General features: G+C 56.7%; 1 protein-coding gene across 4 annotated transcripts in view; it reads right to left on the bottom strand.

Moving 5' to 3' along the window:
• GNB1 (G protein subunit beta 1) overlaps positions 1–5,986 on the bottom strand; it is a 90,429-nt gene extending 84,443 nt beyond the window's left edge. For 2 of the 4 annotated variants that reach the window (XM_059065244.2, XM_059065235.2), the window contains exon 1: positions 5,816–5,986. The gene's annotated coding sequence lies outside the window, so the exon portion shown is untranslated. The remainder of the gene's footprint in view (positions 1–5,815) is intronic. The other 2 variants (XM_067019165.1, XM_067019176.1) reach the window with 2 other exon arrangements.
• Positions 5,987–18,420: the final 12,434 nt, after the last annotated feature.

Raw genomic sequence — 18,420 nt, 5'->3', positions numbered from 1 at the left:
GGAAGTGAGAGCTTTAAAAAATAAACAATCATCTTACCAGTTTCAAAATGAATTATAGGATCAGAACTGTCCTATAAAGGTAAAGCCTTTTGAACAAAATGAAAACAGACTCATAGCTATTCATGAGATTCAAAGAGATCTGGTGGTAGCCAGAAGGGGCAGGAGGACAAAACAGGTGAAGAGGATTAAGAGGTACAAACCTCGTTACATAATAAATAAGGGGACTTCCCTGGTGGCGCAGTGGTTAAGAATCCGCCTGCCAATGCAGGGGTAGCCAGTTTGATCCCTGGTGCAGGAAGGTCCCACATGCCGTAGAGCAACTAAACCCGTGCACCACAACTACTGAAGCCGCGTGCCATAACTACTGAGGCCTACGCACCTAGAGCCCGTGCTCTGCCACAAGAGAAGCCACCGCAATGAGAAGCCAGCACACCCCAACGAAGAGCAGCCCCCACTTGCCCCAACTAGTGAGAAAGCCCGCGCAGCAAAGACCCAATGCAGCCAAAAATAAATAAATAAAATAAATAAATTTATTTTTAAAAGATAAAGAAATAAATAAGTCGCAGGGATATAACACACAGCATAAGAAATATGGTCAACAGGGGGAATTCCCTGATGGTCCAGCGGTTAAGACTCCATGCTTCCACTGCAGTGGGACCAGTTTCGATCTGTGGTCAGGGAACTAAGATCCGGCAAGCCTCGTGGCGTGGCCAGGGGGGGAAAAAAAAAAAGAAAAAAAGAAATATGGTCAATAATATTATAATAACTTTGAATGGGGACAAAGAATTACGAGACTTATCATGGTGATCATTTCATAACGTATGCAAATGTCAAAGACCTATGCAGTACACCTGATTAACATAATACTGCACATTAACTGTATATTTTTTATAAATTTATTTTATTTTTATTTGTTTTTGGCTGCGTTGGGTCTTCATTGCTGCATGTGGGCTTTCTCTAGTTGCAGCGAGCGGGGGCTACTCTTCGTTGCAGTGCGCGGGCTTCTCATTGTGGTGGCTTCTCTTGTTGTGGAGCACAGGCTCTAGGCGTGCGAGCTTCAGTAGTTGTGCCTCATGGGCTCAATAGTTGTGGCTCGCGGGCTCCAGAGCACAGGCTCAGTAGTTGTGGCACAGGGGTTTAGTTGCTCCACAGCATGTGGGATCTTCCCAGACCAGGGCTCAAACCCATGTTCCCTGCATTAGCAGGAAGATTCTTAACCACTGTGCACCAGGGAAGCCCTCAACTATATTTTAATTTAAAAAAAAAAAAAAAAGCTTTTTGAGAAAAGAAAGAATGTCAGAGATGACATGGGAGAAAGTAAGGTAGTAAGTTAAAGTGATGAGGGCTTCCCTGGTGGTGCACAGTGGTCAAGAATCTTCCTAAATTCTCTATAATCTACCATTATCATAGTTTAAAAGACTGTCACAGGGACTTCCCTGGTGGTCCAGTGGTTAAGACTCCTTGGAGAGCGTTTTCAATCCCTGGTCAGGGAATTAAGATCCTTCATGCCGCGCGTGCCAAAAAAAACCAACTGTTACAAAGCAAGGCCATAACCAATATAAACGGTGATCCTCTAACAGAGCACTGCGGCCAGGCACTGTTCCAAGTGCTTCACACGTATGCTAACTCACTCAATCCTCACAACCACCCTAGGAAGGAGGTTCTAGTGTGCCTGTTTTACACATGCAGAAACAGACACAGAGAAGTCAAACCCACATCCACACCAGCAAGTTCAGTTACACAACTGGGTTCTAACTCAGGCAGTCTCGGTCCTTCAAGAAAAGAGTGAATTTCTTTCCCTCCCAGCAATTCAGTAATTATCTTAAAGTTCCTAGGACAATTTTTTTTTGGAAACCTGCTGTAGAAGCTTTAACACTCTCATGTCTAATTAGAAAGTGTCCAGAATTTTTTAAAGCTTTACCAACTACAACACTTGGAGGTAGTCAAGAGAACTTGTAATCCCCATGGGGAATATATTTTACAATTGCCTCAGGACTGAGTCAGAAGACACAATTACCCACAAGTAAACAAGAATACATTCAATCCCCTTAGTATTCTAGTCCTCACAAGTTAAAAGAGTAAATAGCCTTTCCCTCCTTGATAAAGTACATTATTAAGCCTGGACCAGGAATTCCCTGGCAGTCCAGTGGTTAGGACTCTGCTTTCACTGCCGTGGACCCAAATTCAATCCCTGATCAGGGAACTAAGATCTCGCAAGCACCACCCCCCACCAAAAGAAAAAAAGCGTGCCTGGGGCAACTAATTATTACTCAATCATAACCTTTTATCAATGGCAACATGGATGCAACTGAATAATCTCTTCAGAATTATTACTTTCGATAATCTTGACTTGGTCTTTTAATCATTAACTTCTTAAAAATGGCTTTTTCCCCAGAACTTTAACTTAGTAAATCAAATAAGGGAATACTCAAGTCTCTCAAAGAAAGCAATATTGTGCTATAAAATGGGAAGCTTTTCTATCATTCGAAGTCAGCAGGAATTTCCATCAATTACTGTGGCACCTAATGGTAGGCACTGCAAAAGAACAACAGGGTTAAAAAGGTTTCAAAAGCTTTTAGCATTCCTCTAATCCACCGATCAATTCAAGTGTCTATAGATTTTTCTTAAATGAGAGTTGTGGAACAAAACTCACAGCTCTAAAAAGAAGTGGGACTCTCCATTTTCCAGAAGAGTCAGTGTATATGTTGCATTACTCAATACACAGCCACACTCTCCACAAAAATTTGGACTGTTTCTTCCTTCCAGTAATGTTACACATTCAGTTTTATAAATTATTTCTCTGATCTCAGTTTAAATTTGTTTTTATCCCCTCATTCTATGTTCATTAAACCAAACGCTCAACTGAACTGCCTGCTTCATAAATTCTCCAACCACTCTTATCTAGAAATGCAAACCTGAGAGATCAGAATTTATACCAGGGTTAAAAAATTCTAAAACTTTCTGTTCAATGCCTTATTAGACTCATCCTAAATAAGGGTTTTAAAATAATATGACACGCCATATGGTCAAGCCCAGATAACAAAATTGAGAATATCTATTACCAATCCACTAATGCCAAAGCCAAAGTCTCTATAGACAATAAGAACTTAATCCCATTTAAAAGCCAACATGAGCCAAATCTTTTGGGTAGAGAAAACAGCAATCCAATGAAGAAACTATAATTGATGCCAATACTGCACGTCTGCAATAAAATGTTATTTATTAAAGTACTGGCTAAAAAGGCAACTGATGGTAGGTAAGTCTACAGCTGTCCTGAAGACCCTTCTCAAAGCTAATTGTAGAAATACAACTTTTCCAATCAAACTAAAGGATACCAGACACAGAAAATTTTAGCAAAATAAAAGGTAACAGAACCAAAATTTTGAGAAATAAATTAACACCTCATAAAATCTGTGCACTTCTCATGTGGTCAATATAAGACCTAGGTGTTCCAAGCTCTGAAATCAAAGCCACTAAGCATGGAAAAGATTTGACAGCCTTTTGGCAGCCTTTCAAATCTCTTCTGAGATTAAAATGAAATCTGAGGAAATTCACTTCAACTCCCCCTGAAACAGAAGTAACTCGAGACATCAAACAAAGAGAAATCTTTATTAAGGTATCATTAAAGAACATTCTGCTTAGTACATGCCTGATGACATAAATACAGCTCTGTCATAAACTCAGATATCATACAAAAGGAATATTCTTGTCTGATAGGCATGTTCATTTAAGAAAGTGTCAACTCTGAATCAAAACTGTATAGTTGAACAATATTCTCTATAAGCACACTCTTGACCATTTCCACAGAAGATGAGAGGCAGCCCTAACACTGGCTCCCCAAGCAGGAAGAACTGGGAGCGAGCCACAGGCACAAACATAAAACTTAACTTCGCTTTCCTCAAATCTCACCTTCTAAGAAAACACTGCGGCACTTACAATGCCTGTGAAAACATACGCGTGTAACAGAGGGAGTCTCGGGAGGAGAGAGGCCCTGCAGTCCAGGCTTACAGCAGCCGGAAATCTTCCCCGACGGGATCCTGCCAGGTCGGCCCGACCCTTCCAGTTGCACTCCATTTCTGACAGCTCTGTCAGAAAGTTAAATCGTGCCAAAAGCTACCACCCAGTTCTGCCGTCTGGAGGTTCTAAGACCTGTTTCCATGTTGGTGGCACCAGCCACACACCCATATTAGTAAGGAAGCAAAAAAGGAACTGCCTGTTCGTTTTCTTTTTGCAACATGTACCTTCCGGAAGAATCCAAAACAGGCCGTATCTATCTTAATACAACGCAAACTGAAATCTTTCTTTGAAATATGAACCCCCTCCACCCCTAAAAGACTACAGCTTCAAATTAGAAAACAAAGAACTCAGGTAGGAATCTTATCGATAACAATGGATTTTAGACCTTATCCAGTATCTGGGGCTGAAGGGAAGGGAACTTCTCACAAAGCTAATACTTCCACTTATTTGCTAACTATGAAAAATATCTACACATTTTCTTAATAATCTCATAAGCAACTGCTTTATCATTAAACGTTATTGGAGATCACTGTGTTACCAAACAGATAACAAAATGAAAATACAAAAAAAAAAAAGGGCTCTAATACTCCCCAAACCAGAACTACAGTTAACGACTTTTACATCATTTATGCACAAACTCAGTAACGTACTCTTTAACTGTAAATGTCCACCAACTTCCTTTCCCCAAATAAACACCCCTACATCGCTGTTCTCCTTCAGTGAGTGAGTGTCACAATCCTAACTAAAAAGGTTCCATAAAGAGAAATTAAGTAGATAAACCTACTTGGGTGTGCCAACGAGGTAATTTAAAGGACTTCAGAGACGTTTAAACACCACTTGAGTCAAGCATCAACTCGCAAGGAAAAATGCAGGAGGATTTTCCAAAGTCCGATGGCTCAGCGATCCCTGGGTGGAATTTCCAGCACCCTCCACCCGGCCGGGGCCGAGGGCGACCCCGACCCTCGCCTGCCGCCCCCCGCCGCGCCCCCGCCCCCGGAGCCCCGCGGCGCGGGCGGCGGCTGACAAAGGCCGCGCGGCGGACGCGCCATCTTGCCGGGCCCTCCGGGGGCCATTCATTCGGCACGGGGCGCGGGGGCCCGGCCACCGCCCGCAGGCTGCGAACCCGCACCGGGGCTTTGGGTGGCCCCACTCGGGCCCGGCGGCGACCGCGGGGCCGGGGCTCGCGCTCGCCGGGCGCTTTGTCCGCCCCGCGCGCCTTCGGCGCCGCTTCCTCATTTCTCCGCCACGGCGACGCCAGCCTCCCCGCGAGCAGCCGAAAGGCCCTTTTCCCGCAGCTCGTCCTCCCGTGGCCAAGAACGGCGCCCACCGCCCGCCGCGGGGCAGGGCCGCGGCCGCCTTTGTTCCCCGGCCTGCCCTGCGCTCCTTCACCGGGCCACCTCCCAGACGCGAGGCGCCAGACCCGGACCCCAAACCCCGGAGCCTCCGGCCCCGCCCCCACCGCGGACCCCAAGACCCGGACAGCAAGCCTGCACCCGGTACCCCAGACCAGAGCCCCGGACCTGGACTCCAGACCCCGGAGCCCCAATCCAGGCCCGAGCCCGGGACTTCGGTCTCGGTCCCGGCAAACGGCCGCGGGGTCCCCGGCGCCCCCGCCCCCGCCGACCCCACCCGGGCGGGGCAGGAAGACGCGACCCGGAGGCCGGGTGGGGGCGGGGAGGGTGGGGGCGGGGCGGCCCGGGCGGGCGGGCGGGCGACTGGGGGCCGATGGGGAGGGGCGGGGGTGGGGGTCGGGGCCGGGGGTCTGGGCTGGGGCCGGGGCCGCGGCCGCCGCGCTTACCTCGATACCGCGTCCCGCCTGCCGCGCCCGCTCCCCGTCGCCTCAGCCGCCTCGGCCGCCGCTCCGGGAGATGGTCGCGCTCGGGCCGCTCAGCGGGCGCTGCGGGCAGGTACGCCGGCGAGGCTCGGTCTGTCGGTCCCGCGGCGGCTGCTCCACTCCCGCGCCCGCGCCCGCTCCCGCCGCCGCCGCCGCCGCCGCCTCCGTCCGCCCCTCAGACGCCTCCAGCCATCGGGATGGGCGCGGCGGCCCCTGCCCGCAGCCTCGGGAAACCCCACGGTCGCGTCACCGCGCACGCCGCGCGCGCACGCACCGCTCGACCGAGTCCCTGGCGCGCGCGCGCGCGCTTCGGCCCTGCGCCAGCCCCGCGCGCGTACGCGAGCCGCTTAAAGGGGCAGCACCGCGCCTTCGGGGACCCGCTCCGGGAGCCTACAAGGCTGCCCTGCCTCTTGCCCGCGCCGGGCTCCGCGCCTCAGGGGCAGACCCGCAGGGCCCTGCGCTGCCGTGGGTTTGCCTGCTGCCGGCCCGCTTGGTTCCCATCCAGGTGGGCGTGGGTAGAGGCCGCAGGGTGGGAGCTTGCCACCGGACCCGGTGCCCGGCAAAGGCACTCTGCACCCCGCACATGCGCCCAGCACACGTGCCCCGTAACACACTCTGCGCCCCACATCTGCATTCTGCACCCCGCACACACACATGCATATGCCAGCACAGGCTGATCCACACCCACGCTGGACCAGGTCGGCCTCAGGGACTCAACTCACGGCTTCGCCCTGCAGTCCGGGGTCAGGGCCTGTCCTCCGAGGTGCCCGTGGGGCTCGTGTGAGCTGGGCAGGTGTGGGCAGTGTGGCCTCGATGGTCAAGGCCCTCCTGTCAGGAATGGCCACCTGAGCAGGGAGCTGAGACCACGGGAAAGAGTGTCAGGAGGGACAGATGGACCACCCTTGCAAATGCAGCTGAGTCAGCCAGGCAGCTGAGAATCGAAGACCCCCTAGTGGGGGAGGGGAAGAGATGCGTCAGCTTTGAGCAGCCTGTAGCTTCCAGCGTCCTCAGAAACCTCCTGGATGTCCATGGATGGAGCCCTAGGCCCACCAACTCCCACCTCTCCATCTGACTTGTGCCTCCCCAGTCCGACGACTCCCCACTCCATAGACTTCTTCACTGTAAGAGCCTGCGGTCTCCAGCCCTCATCACCCCTTTGCAGCCAGCTCAGCCTACTGCCCCCAGCCCTCCCTATGCTGCCCTTTCCAGACCAAATCCAGGACCCCTCCTCCAGGCCTGCACAGCTTGGCTGAAGGAAGCAGGAGGACACACCCAGCAATGCAGCTGTCCCCTTAAACCTCAAGGGTCCCTGTCACACACACACACACACACCCACCCCAGCCCCCCCACCCCCGCCAGCCTGATTCACAGCTGCAGCCAATTTGTCTGTATGCCTGTGTGCTGTCTGTCTAGGGTGGCCCTGGACCCCAGCATGGAGCCCATGCCTTCCCACCCACGCTAGGGCTGTGCTCCCTGTCCCTCCCCCTCCCCCAGGTCCTTCCTGCACAAACGTGTCCCCACCATCCTTGGAGCCCTTCCTCAATCCCCGGCACAAGAAAATCCCTGCGCTGCCCTGAACTCAACCATTTCTCCAAAGAGTCCTGTTTCCTTTTGGTGGGGCACCGTATTCAGAAGACAGGATCCAGGCTCAAGCTGTGCTTGCTGCTACTGCAGTGTCATTGCTTCTAGTCCGGTCAGTGGACAGAGCTAAGGAACGTATACAGTACAAGCATACGTGTTTGTGTACACACACAGACCACCCCCCACACCTGTAACCACCAATCTCCCATGCTCACCACCGCCTGGCCTGGGCGCTGACCGCAGCAGAGACGTCCACGCTGCTCAGCCAAGTGAGGACGGGACGCCCGCTGTGTCACTGCTCTGCTTAAAACCGTTGAGAGTGCCCATTGCCCTGGTACCTCTGCTCTGTCCTCCTCACTGCCCAGCGTCTGGCTCCTCTCTGCTCCTTAAACGCCCAGTCACCACGTTCCACCCTCCGGCCTTTGTCCCTTGTGGCTCCATCTGCCTGGGAGGGCCTCCCCCAGCCCGCCTCGGCGCCCAGTGCTGCCCTGGCTCCTGTGACCGCACAAGGTCCATGCCAGGCTGCTTGCTCCTTGCTCTGCGCCCCTGCCGGAGACCGGGTTGGACTCCCCTGCCCACTGCTCCACCCGCCAAGAAGGGTGTGAGGTGCACAGTGGGTACTCAAGGAATGTTTATGAGCAGGCAACACTCTGTGTTCCAAGTGAGGGGGACACAACTCAGAGTGGGGGGGTCGGGGCGGGGGAGTGGGGAGAGTCAGAACAGAGTGGTCGCTGTGTCCAGGACAAGGATGGGGGACAAGACGGCAGCACTGCCCAGTGCTCAAGAGGAGGTGGGGAAAAAAGAATTCCCTGGTGGTCCAGTGGTCGGGACTCGGCGCTTTCACTGCCGAGGGCTCAGGTTCAATCCCCGGTCCGGGAACTGAGATCCCGCAAGCCATGGCACAGCCTTGGCAGGTGGGTCCCGAGGCCCCAGACTTGGGGTCAGAGAGAGGCATCCCTCAGAATCCAGCATGTCTGATGCCATCCTAACTCTATGCCCACCTAAGTCCAGGACTTGGAAAGTAGAGATGAGGAGGGGGAGGAGGAAAAGGAGGAAAGGAAAAGGGGGAGGAGAAAGGGGTGGTCGGAGGAGGAGGGGGAAAGCATGAAAGGAGAAGGAGGCAAGTAGTGGGGTGAGTGGTCTCTATGCAGCCCACTCTGTGCTGCTGTGGGGATGGCAGGAGACCTGGGGGACCCTCAGAACCCCCATCCTGTCATCCTGGGTCCCTGCGTGCCCACCTAAGAGCAGCAGGAGGGCTGGCAGGGCTGGCCCAGGGCTTCCCTGTACCACTCCGGAAGGCCGCCTTCGGCCTTGTTGGGCCCATCCTCCGTTACATCAGGGCCACAGGGCAAGGCCACACATGACGACACCAAGCCAGTGCCTGCCCTAGCTGTCTGAGGTTTTGGGGTGCAGCCCTGTTGCCCCTGGCTAATCTGTAGGTCTGCAGGGTACAGCAGGTCCTTCCCTGGAACTTGCCCTGTGGCTGGGGTCTGAATACTGTTTATGTGTTTATGGACAGGGCGTGAGGGGCAAAGCTGAGGGGAAGGCAGAGGGGAGGGAACAGGGGCTGCTGGGCCCTCATTCCCAGGTTCCCTGCACGGCCCCATGTGATGCACACAGGCCTCAGGGTCCCCAGGCAGCACGGCCCTTTGGCCTTGAACACACATACCCTGGGCCTTGGTCAGCTCCCAGGAGCCCACAGGAGCCTCTAGCTTCTAGCCAGGGCCTTTGAGACCTTAGGGGTCTGAAGGACGCTCCGGGGACCCTGCCCTCCCCGTCCCACCCTCCATCCCTTCTGCCCAGGCCTCCTGCGGTTTTTGGCCCCCACCTGCCCGCCACTCAGCCCTTCCTCGGTGGGGCATTAACCAGGGCCCCTTCATGGAGAGCTCATGCCCGGCCAGGAACCCAGGCTTCCCCTGACTTCCCGGCAACACTCCCTCCCTCTCTCGATAAGTGGCTTAGAGACCAGCCTGTGGTCCTGAGTCCACGGCCACACCCATTCAGCACATCCGGCAAGGGCCAGGCCATCTGGGCCCCAGTGCCTGGCTCAGAGCCCAGTTTTGCTAAAAACCTGGGGAGCGCAAATGCATAATTCAGATGCCCCGGCCCCATCTGCTCTCTAGCAGGAAATGGTCTGTCAGGAAAGTAGGTCTTTTAAAATCTGAATTATTCAAACAGTCCGTGCACAAGACCAGACCGCTCCTGGGGACCCCGCTCCAAGCCTGGCTTTGAGGGCCCGGGCTGCAGGGGGCGGCTCCCGCAGGGTCTGCCTTGTCCTGCAGAGCGCTGTCTGCTTCTCCTCCCATAAGTGACCTGCGGGCCTGGCCCGGCCTCCGCGCCCCAGAGGACAGAGGACGAGGGGGGAGGGGCGGAAGGTAGGAAATCCAGAAGAAGCCTAATTAGTTCCTGCGGGCCGGCGGGCAGGCGTGCAGAGACGGGGCTGCTGACCGAACGGGGTCAGACGGGGAGGCGGCTCCTGCTTCTCTCCGCCGAACTTACTGAGGGCCGTGCCCACTGGGTACCAGGATGGCCCAGGTCCCCGAGCCCACCTCCGCCCTGAAGTGGGGCAGGTCTGCTGGGGGCCGTGGGGAGAGCAGGGTGGGCAGACCCCCCCCCCCCCATGGCGGGCAGAGAGGGAGCGAGCTGCGGCGGCGTGGGTGCCGGGGGCCCAGGGGAGGGTCCAGGCCCAAGGTGGGAGTGGCCGACCAGGTCTCTGGCGTCGCAGCCCGGGAAGCCGGTATGGCGGGCAGAGTGCACCTCCCCGGCCCTGGGGAGGTGCCGGCTGTTGCCCCCCTCGCCGCCAGCAGCCCCCGAGGGACCTCTGGGCCCCTGCTCCTGGGCAGTGGAAGCAGCCCCTCCCCCTCCCTCTCCTATGACTCGTCCCTTGGCCCCGGGCCCCCACCATGCCTCTCGTGACCTGACCTCCAAGCCTGTGACCCTCCTTGTCACCCACCTTTGCTCGTAAACCAGACATCCCTCGTGGGGGTCAGTGGGGAATCAGGAAGTGCCACCTGGGGTGGAGGGGGGTGCCCGCACGGGGGTGCACGGGGGTGGGAGGTTTGCTCTTGGCTGGGCAGCCGCACCTCAGGGGCAGACACTGGAGGGAAGACCCAGGTGGCCTTGCCACTCCCAGAGGGGGCCGTCCTGAGGGGCTGACGGCAGCTCAGACCATCGGCTCCAGCAGACGCCCTCGCTGCCCTCCTGGGGGACGTTCCTCGGGCAGCTGCATCAGGTCGGTCTCGCTGCACAACCTGGGGCAGGGAAAGCCTGGCACCACGGGTGGCTCTGGGGCCACAGCGAAACTAATGAGGGGCTTTTCAGTGTCATTCGTGGAGTGAGACCTCTCTAAGGAAGCAAGATGCAACCATGAGTGAGGAGGGGTCATCCCCCCACATCCCCCCAGAAACGCGTGCACCACAGATATACACACAACACGTAACAGACATTCCCGAGTTAGAGCAGCCCGGCCTCAGGGTAGCAAGAGGCAGAAGCTTAAATAGCTTATCTGAAAAGAGGCACTTGACTGGCTCAGACACTGGGCTTCAGGCTCAGCTGGATCCAGCAAGGCTCCCAATGGGCTCTGGCTGCCCAGTGGTGCCTCCTGCCTGGTGGGGAAGCACCTGCTGGGGCTGCCTTCCCACCACCCCAGCTAAGCAGCTACAGCGCTCCAGATACTCTGGGATGCGGCATGTGGACCCCAGGAAGGCTCTGAAAGGCCTCACTCAGATTTCACATGGCCCTGGAGGCAGGGGATGGAAGGGCCACTGGCTCTGTCGGGACAACATGCAGCGCGCCCAGAGCAAAGGTGAATGCTGTCACCAGGAGGAGGAGGGCTGCTGGGCAGGGGAAACACAGTGAAAAGCAGCAGGATTGGGGCAACAACTGAGACACTCATAAGCCTAGCCACTGCTGGCCGTCGGGTTCAAGGCCCGCAAGGCCCAGGTTCCGGCTCCTCCCGGCTGAGGCCAGGCAGCCCCAGCCTCTGGCCTGCGCCATCCTGAAACCAGATGCTGGGCAGAGCCTGGAGGGACAGGCTGGGCAGCCCTCGCCTCCCCGCTCCGCCCCACCCCCACCTCCACTGCAGCCTCCAGGGACTCCCAGGCAGGCGTCAAGGGTACCCCGTGGGGCGGCCAGAGCTCCCGCCCGGCCCAGCCCCCAGCCCCATTTCCTCTCTGGGCCTGGGCGGCGCCCTTGGCAGAGAGGCTGCGATTGTTCTACGCTGGCCTGGCGCTTCCCCCAGCAGCCTGCAGAAGGCCGGGTAGTCGCCAGCCCAGCCGCAGCTGCCAGAAACGCCCTAGGCGCATCCTGGGCCGGGGCTGGGAGTGCTGAGACCCGAAGGAAAGGGGGCGTGATGCAGAGATGCCAAGACCCCGGGAGAGCCCGAGGGTCGGAGCGGGGCACACCCAAGGCCCTGACACCTGCACACAGACCAGAGAGGGCAGCCCAGGCAGGCACCAGAGAGATGAGGGGCCAGGGAGGCCTCAGTGCCCAGAGTGGGAGGGGTCTGCAACCGGGAGCCCGCTGCGCACGGAGGGACCTGGGGGTGGTGAGGAGGCCCGGGCCAGAGGTAGCCACTGCCCCAGAGAGGCCTAGGGGCTCTGAGACCCCAGACGCCTTCTGGGGCCCCCCCTCCTCCTCCCCAGCCTGGCCAAGCCTCCTGTCCTCAGGTGCCATCTAGAGGCCTGGGCAGGCTCAGGGAAGCACCCCTGGGGCCTGGAAGATGGGACAGGCTCCTAGCTGCTTAGCAGCACACACCCAGGTAAGCACACTGGCTTGGTGGGCCACAGGCCCGTGCGCAGTGACCGAGGCTGGTGCCCCCGTCCCGGCCGGAGCCCAACCTTGACAGTCCCCAGAGCGGGGGCAGCGTGCACACTGCCTGGCCCCTAGCTCCCGCCGCAGACAGGAGCAGGGGCTGATGGGGTGGTGGCCTGAGGGACCCTCCGGGGAAAAGAGGGGGGGCTGCTGCCAGGGCCCCCCTGGTCTCCAGCTCCCCACGCCCCCCTCTGCCCAGCCCTGCCTGGGGAGAGCGCCCAGCTGTTCTGGGGACTCCTCTCCCCACAGCAGTTACCCTGGGACTCAGCTCCACCAGCACCTGCCAGGTGACCGGCTTGCACCTGTGACACCAGCAGGCAGGAGGGTGGCCGGTCCAGCCCCGGGGGTGCCTGCAGCCCTCAAAGCCTTCCTGGGCTCACTGCCCCGTCCAGCCACATGACGTGCAGCCCAGAGACAGCCCCAGAGCCTGGGCCCCGTCCTCGGGCACAGCCCTCTCACCCCAGGACGCTGGCCTGAGGTCATGTTGTACAAAGACGCTACGCAGGGCCACTTCCAGCAGGCAGGCAGCCACTGAGCAGAGGGGAAGGAATGTACATCCTCAAGGCCACAGGGGCCCAGAGCCAGCCTGGCCGTCACCCTGTGACCACGGACTGGGTACCATGCCACATCGTGCCACACATCTGCCATGCCACGTTACCAGCCATATCATGTCACAAAGTGCCACATCACATCTGCCAGCCAGGCCGCCCAGGGGTTGACACGGTGACAGAGCCTTGTCCCGGCGTGCCTGGCAGGAAGGGCCTTTTCCTCTGGGCCCGCACCCCGTCCCGACGGCTCTGTGGTCTCTTCTCAAGTCCCACCCTGGAGGACTGTCCTTTCCGAAAAAGATCCCACCATGCTGCCCCCTCCCTGCGAGGGGGCAGGGACTCAGTCCCACGACCAGAGGGCCAGGGTTCCCACCCGGGCCCCCGCTCGGCTTGGCCCGTGGGGTCTCCACCGGGTAGTCCCTCCGTGCAGGGCAGCCCACGTTCCCCTGTCAGAAGGGAGACGCCTCAGGAACTCCCAGTGACTCAAATGTCCCTCCAGATAGGGTTCTGCCTCATGAACTACTTCTGGTTTTGAATCCTGGTAGAACACGCCTAATGCGAAATTTACCACTAAACCCTTTTAAGTATACAGTTCGGTGGCATTTAGTACGTTCACCTCACTGTGCAGCCACCCCCTGCATCCAGCTCCCGAGCATTTTCATCACCTCCAAAGGAAACCCCACCCCCATTAAGCAGTCACTCCCCATTCCCTCCCCTCAGCCCCCGGCAACCACGAATCTGCTTTCTATCTCCATGGATTTACTTGTTGCATGTACTTCGTCCAAGCAGAATCATACAGCATGTGTCCTTCTGTGTCCAGTTTCTCTCACTGAGCATCGTGTTCTCAAGGCTCATCCGTGTCGTAGCAAGTGTCAGCGCTTCGTTCCTTTTTATGGCGGAATAGTCCATTGTGTGTATACACCACCCTTTGTTTATCCACTCATCCATTGATGGACATTCGGGCTGTTTCTCCTTTTGGCTATTGTGAATAGCGCTGCTGTGAACGTTCGTGTACACGTTTTTGTTTGAACACCTGTTTTCAATTCTTCTGGGTATTTACCTGGGAGTGGGATTGCAGGGTCATACAGTAACTCTATATTTAACCTGAAGAACCACCAAACTGCTTTCCACAGCAGCTGAGGCTATTTTACATTCCCACCGGCAGGGCTCAAGGGCCCCAATAGCTCCATACCCACACCAAGACTCGTCTTACTATCTGCCTTTTTGATTCTAGCCATTCTAGTGGATGTGAAGTGGTATCTCATTGTGGTTTGATTTGCATTTCCCTGGTGACTAGGGACATTGAGCATCTCTTTTTTTCAATTTTATTATTATTTTTAACATCTTTATTGGAGTATAATTGCTTTACACTTTTGTGTTAGTTGCTGGTGTATAACAAAGTGAATCAACTATACGTATACATATATCCCCGTATCCCCTCCCGAGCATCTCTTCTTGTGCTAACTGGCCGTGTGTATGTCTTCTTTGGAGAAATGTCTATTCAAGTGCTTTGCCCTTTTATTTATTTATTTGTTTTTTGCAGTACGCGGGCCTCTCACTGCTGTGGCCTCTCCCTTTGCGGAGCACAGGCTCCGGACGCGCAGGCTCAGCGGCCGTGGCTCACGGGTCCAGCTGCTCCGCAGCATGTGGGATCTTCCCGGACTGGGGCACGAACCCATGTCCCCTGCATCAGCAGGCGGACTCTCAACCACTGCGCCCCCAGGGAGGCCCCTTTGCCCTTTTTTGAACTTTTTTTTTGTTGTTGTGGTGGTGGTTGTTGAGTTGTAAGAGTTCTCTATATAATCTGGACATGAGACACTTATCAGATACGTAATTTTGCAAATATTTTCTCCCATTCTGTCAGTTGTTTTTTCACTCTGTTGTTAGTGTCCTTTGATGCATAAAAGTTTTTAATTTTGGTGAAGTCCAATTTATTTCTTTTTCCTTTTTTGCTTCTTTGTTGTTTGTGTTTTTGACATTATATCTAAAAAGCTAGGGCTTCCCTGGTGGCGCAGTGTTTGGGAGTCCACCTGCTGGTGTGGCAGTGCGGGTCTGGGCCCTGGTCTGGGAGGATCCCACATGCTGCGGAGCAGCTGGACCTGTGCGCCATGGCTGCTGGGCCTGTGTTCTGGAGCCCGTGCTCCACGGCGGGAGTCGCCACTGCCCTGAGAACCCCGCGCGCTGCTGCAAGGAGCGGCCCCCGCTCACCGGGGCTGGAGAGGGCCCATGTGCAGTGGCGAGGACCCAGTACAGCCAAAAATAAATAAATAAGTTTTTTAAATAAGTTTTAAAAAATGCAAAAAAAAGCCCCCCAAACCAAAAACCAAAACAAAAAATAAAAAATAAAAAGCTACTGCCAAATCTAAGTTATTGAAGATTTATTCCTATGATTTCTTCTAAGAGTTTTATAGTTTTTACCTTTAAATTTAGGTCTTATCCATTTTGAGTTGATATTTGTATATGGTGTGAGGTAGGGGGTTCAAATTCATTCTTTTTCATGTGAATATCCAGTTTTCCCAGCACCATTTGTTGAAAAAGCTGTCCTTTCCCCACGGAATGGTCTTGACACCCTTGTTGAAAATCATCTGACCATAAGTGTGAGGGTTTATTTCTGAGCTCTCTATTCTATTCCATTGGTGCATGTCTGTTTTTATACCAGTACCACACTGTTTTGATCACTGTAACTTTGTAATAAGTTTTAAATTGGGAACTTTGAGTCCTCTGACTCTGGTCTTATTTTTTAAGATCGTTTTGGCTATTCAGAGTCCTTTGCAATTCCGTATGCATTTGAGGAATGAATTTTCCTCAATGGCCAAAAAAAAGGCCATTGGCATTTATCAACTACTTCTTAAAAATGTAAGTTCTGGGAGGAGACCGTGGTGGTGGCTCAGTCCTTCTGCCCTGGGCAGTGGTCAGCTTGCTCAGGTCCTGTGGCAGTGAGGAGGGCAGGTCCTGTTAGGAGGTGATGGGGACCACTGGGGGTCTGAGCAGGGGTGAGACCCCCTCTGGTTGCCTGAGGGTGGGTGAGCCTGTGGAGGGCAGTGCAGTGCTGGCAGGCTGGACAGGGCCAGGTATCTGGAGTGATGGGGCTTGTGGTTGTTCAGGGGAGAAGGCACTGAGGAGTCAGGGGTGACATCAGGGTGTCTGTCCACACAGCTGAACTGTGAGTGAGCCGGGAGGATGGGAGGGGCATCTGGGAGGGCAGTTCCGGTGGGGTAGGGGGGGGAATGTGCTGTGTCTTGGACCTTTCTAACCCAAGATGCTTGTAGATGTTGGCTGAGAAGCAGGCCTGCAATGGGCATGGAGAGCCATGGGCCAGTGAGGGGCCATGGGGGAACATGGATAGCTGAGGATGTCCAGGGCTGCCAATGTCCCCCCAGTGGGGAAGGGGGTGAGGAGAGAGCATCAGGAGAACCCCAAAAGAGGCGGGAACTTTGCAGACAATGGGTTTGTGTGGCCAGGGTGGCAGGGACCAGCATGGGGTGGGGTCCCAGGCAGGGACCCAGGCACCTACAGGGTCCCAGAGGTGACCTGGGGGATGGTACATGTGAACACAGCCAGGAGGCAGGAGAAGGCTACAGTGAAGGGGGAGGCCTTGACTGCTGGGCCTGGGGCCGCCTCAGAAGGATGGGGGCCCTTCCTGGCGCTGCCCAACCGCCACCCCCCCCCCCCCACCCTCTCTTCTACTTCTTGACAGCACATTCTTACTTACTGGTTTTGCCTGACCCGCAGAGAGCCCTCCTCAGCCAGGGCAGAGCCTGGAGCTGGCGGGAGGAAAGGCAGCACAGCCAGCAGTCAGCAGAACGGGCGGGGCTCTGGTTCCCTGGAGGCCCCCTTACTCCCATTGGGCACCTGGGGACACTGTTCAGCCTGGAGGGGGGCCCAGCCCTCACCTGGTCTCCCCTTCCTCCCCTTCTCATCCTCCTTCCCACCGAGTCTAGCTTCGCCCGGGGCCAGCTGCCCCTCGCCCCCGGCATGAGTCCAGCCCGTCAGGTCGACGACGGAACTGCCAGGGAACAGCTTGCTAGGACCCAGGGGCATCCCTGGCACCCAGAGCCCCCAAGCTGACTTCTGAAGCCGAGGTGGGCCCCCGGGTGTCTGTCTGTGGGGCAGTTCGGCGTGGGTTGGGCCAGCAGGGACGGCAAGGGGGGGGGGTCACTGGGTCCTGTTCTTACACTCAGGCTGGGCACCACTGCCCGTGCCCAGGGGCAGGCATGGGGTGGGGGGACAGCATGCACCCTCTGCAGGGCCACCCAGGCCCCCGCGCCCCCTGCAGCAGCCCACCTCCAGGCCCCCAGCGTCTCAGTCCTGCAGTCCTCAGCCATGGGACGTTGATCCTGAGGATGCAGCTCTCCTCCCCTTGGGAGGGGCCCTGCCTGAGGGCTGTTTGTGAAGAATCCTGTCCCTGAGGCCCAGCCCACCAGTCAGCTGGGAGGTGATGCAAGTGGTGCCTGGAAGGGGCAATGAGAGGCAGGTATGAGGCCAGCAGGCCTGGAACCAGTGGAGTCCCAGGGGGTGGTCTTGGAGGCCCACAGGCTTGGGGCTCAAGTAGGGGGAAGAGGAAGTGGTGTGCTGGGACCCCAAGCAGCAGAGGTGCAGGCCAAGCACGGAGCATGTGCTGGCCCCCAGCTGTTCCTCCTGGGGCAGCCAGGCCGGCAGGCGCTGGCTGTTTTGGAAACCAGCAAGCCTGGTTGGATATGTGGAGGGGTGCTGCCTGGAGCTGGGGCCCTGGAGCTCTCGCTGTGACGTCCATCTGGGCCCCGCTGGGCCCCAATACATTCCCCTGGGCAGATGCCCCGCGCTCATGCCCAGGCCTGCTCTGTGGTTCCCCTGGGGGTGGCTCAGCCTGTGAATCAGACTTCTGAGGGCCTGTCTGTCCTGTCCTATTGTCCCTCCAGCAGCCCCTGGGCACTGAGGTGTCCAGACCTTTAAGACAGATCATGGGGAGGAAGCCCCCAAAGAGTCTGCTAGTATGAGGTGCCATGGGTCAACCTCACTGGGTATCACTGGGGGCACTGCTGAGGCCAGGGCCATACGTGCTCCGCCCCTGCCCCACCCCCAAACGGCCCTGTGTGAGGCCCATGGGTGCTGCCCCCAAGGCCAGGCTCTGCAGAGAGGCCAGCCAGGGGCGGGCTCACCTTCTCCAGCCTGTCCCCTTGGTGCAGGACAGACCTCCAGGCTCCTGCTGCCCTCTGGCCGCTGGGCCCACTGGAACCAGAGAGGTCTGAGGCTCTTGCTGCATTTTCAAAACCTCTTTTAGCTTTTGGACAAAATGACCTTGCTGGTGTCACATTCAAACAAGACTGAAGAGGACGAAGAAGGAGGAGCCCCTGAGCCCTACAGGGGAGCAGGGGGTTCAGGGATGCCAGGGTTAGCCTGGGGCCTGGCAGAGCAGGGGTCACACTGGGTCACGCGGCAGCAGAGCAGAGCAGTGGGCCCGAGCTCCTGAGCACGGCTGGCCAGGGTCTCAGGACAACGAGGCTCAGGGCCCACCACCTGCCCTTGTGTAAAGTCGGGGTGGGGGTCTGCCTGGTGCAAAGGGCTGCCTAGGGACGGGGGTGCTTCTCCGGGTGTCTGAACCCTCCGTCAGGGGTCGGCCCAAGGCGAGCGGTGGCTCCACTTTTCCCG

Source organism: Kogia breviceps, chromosome 1, assembly GCF_026419965.1.
Source record: "Kogia breviceps isolate mKogBre1 chromosome 1, mKogBre1 haplotype 1, whole genome shotgun sequence".
NCBI classification, from domain to species: domain Eukaryota; kingdom Metazoa; phylum Chordata; class Mammalia; order Artiodactyla; family Physeteridae; genus Kogia; species Kogia breviceps.
Note: the sequence above shows the minus strand (reverse complement) of the source record. Positions and strands in the feature narration are given on the sequence as shown.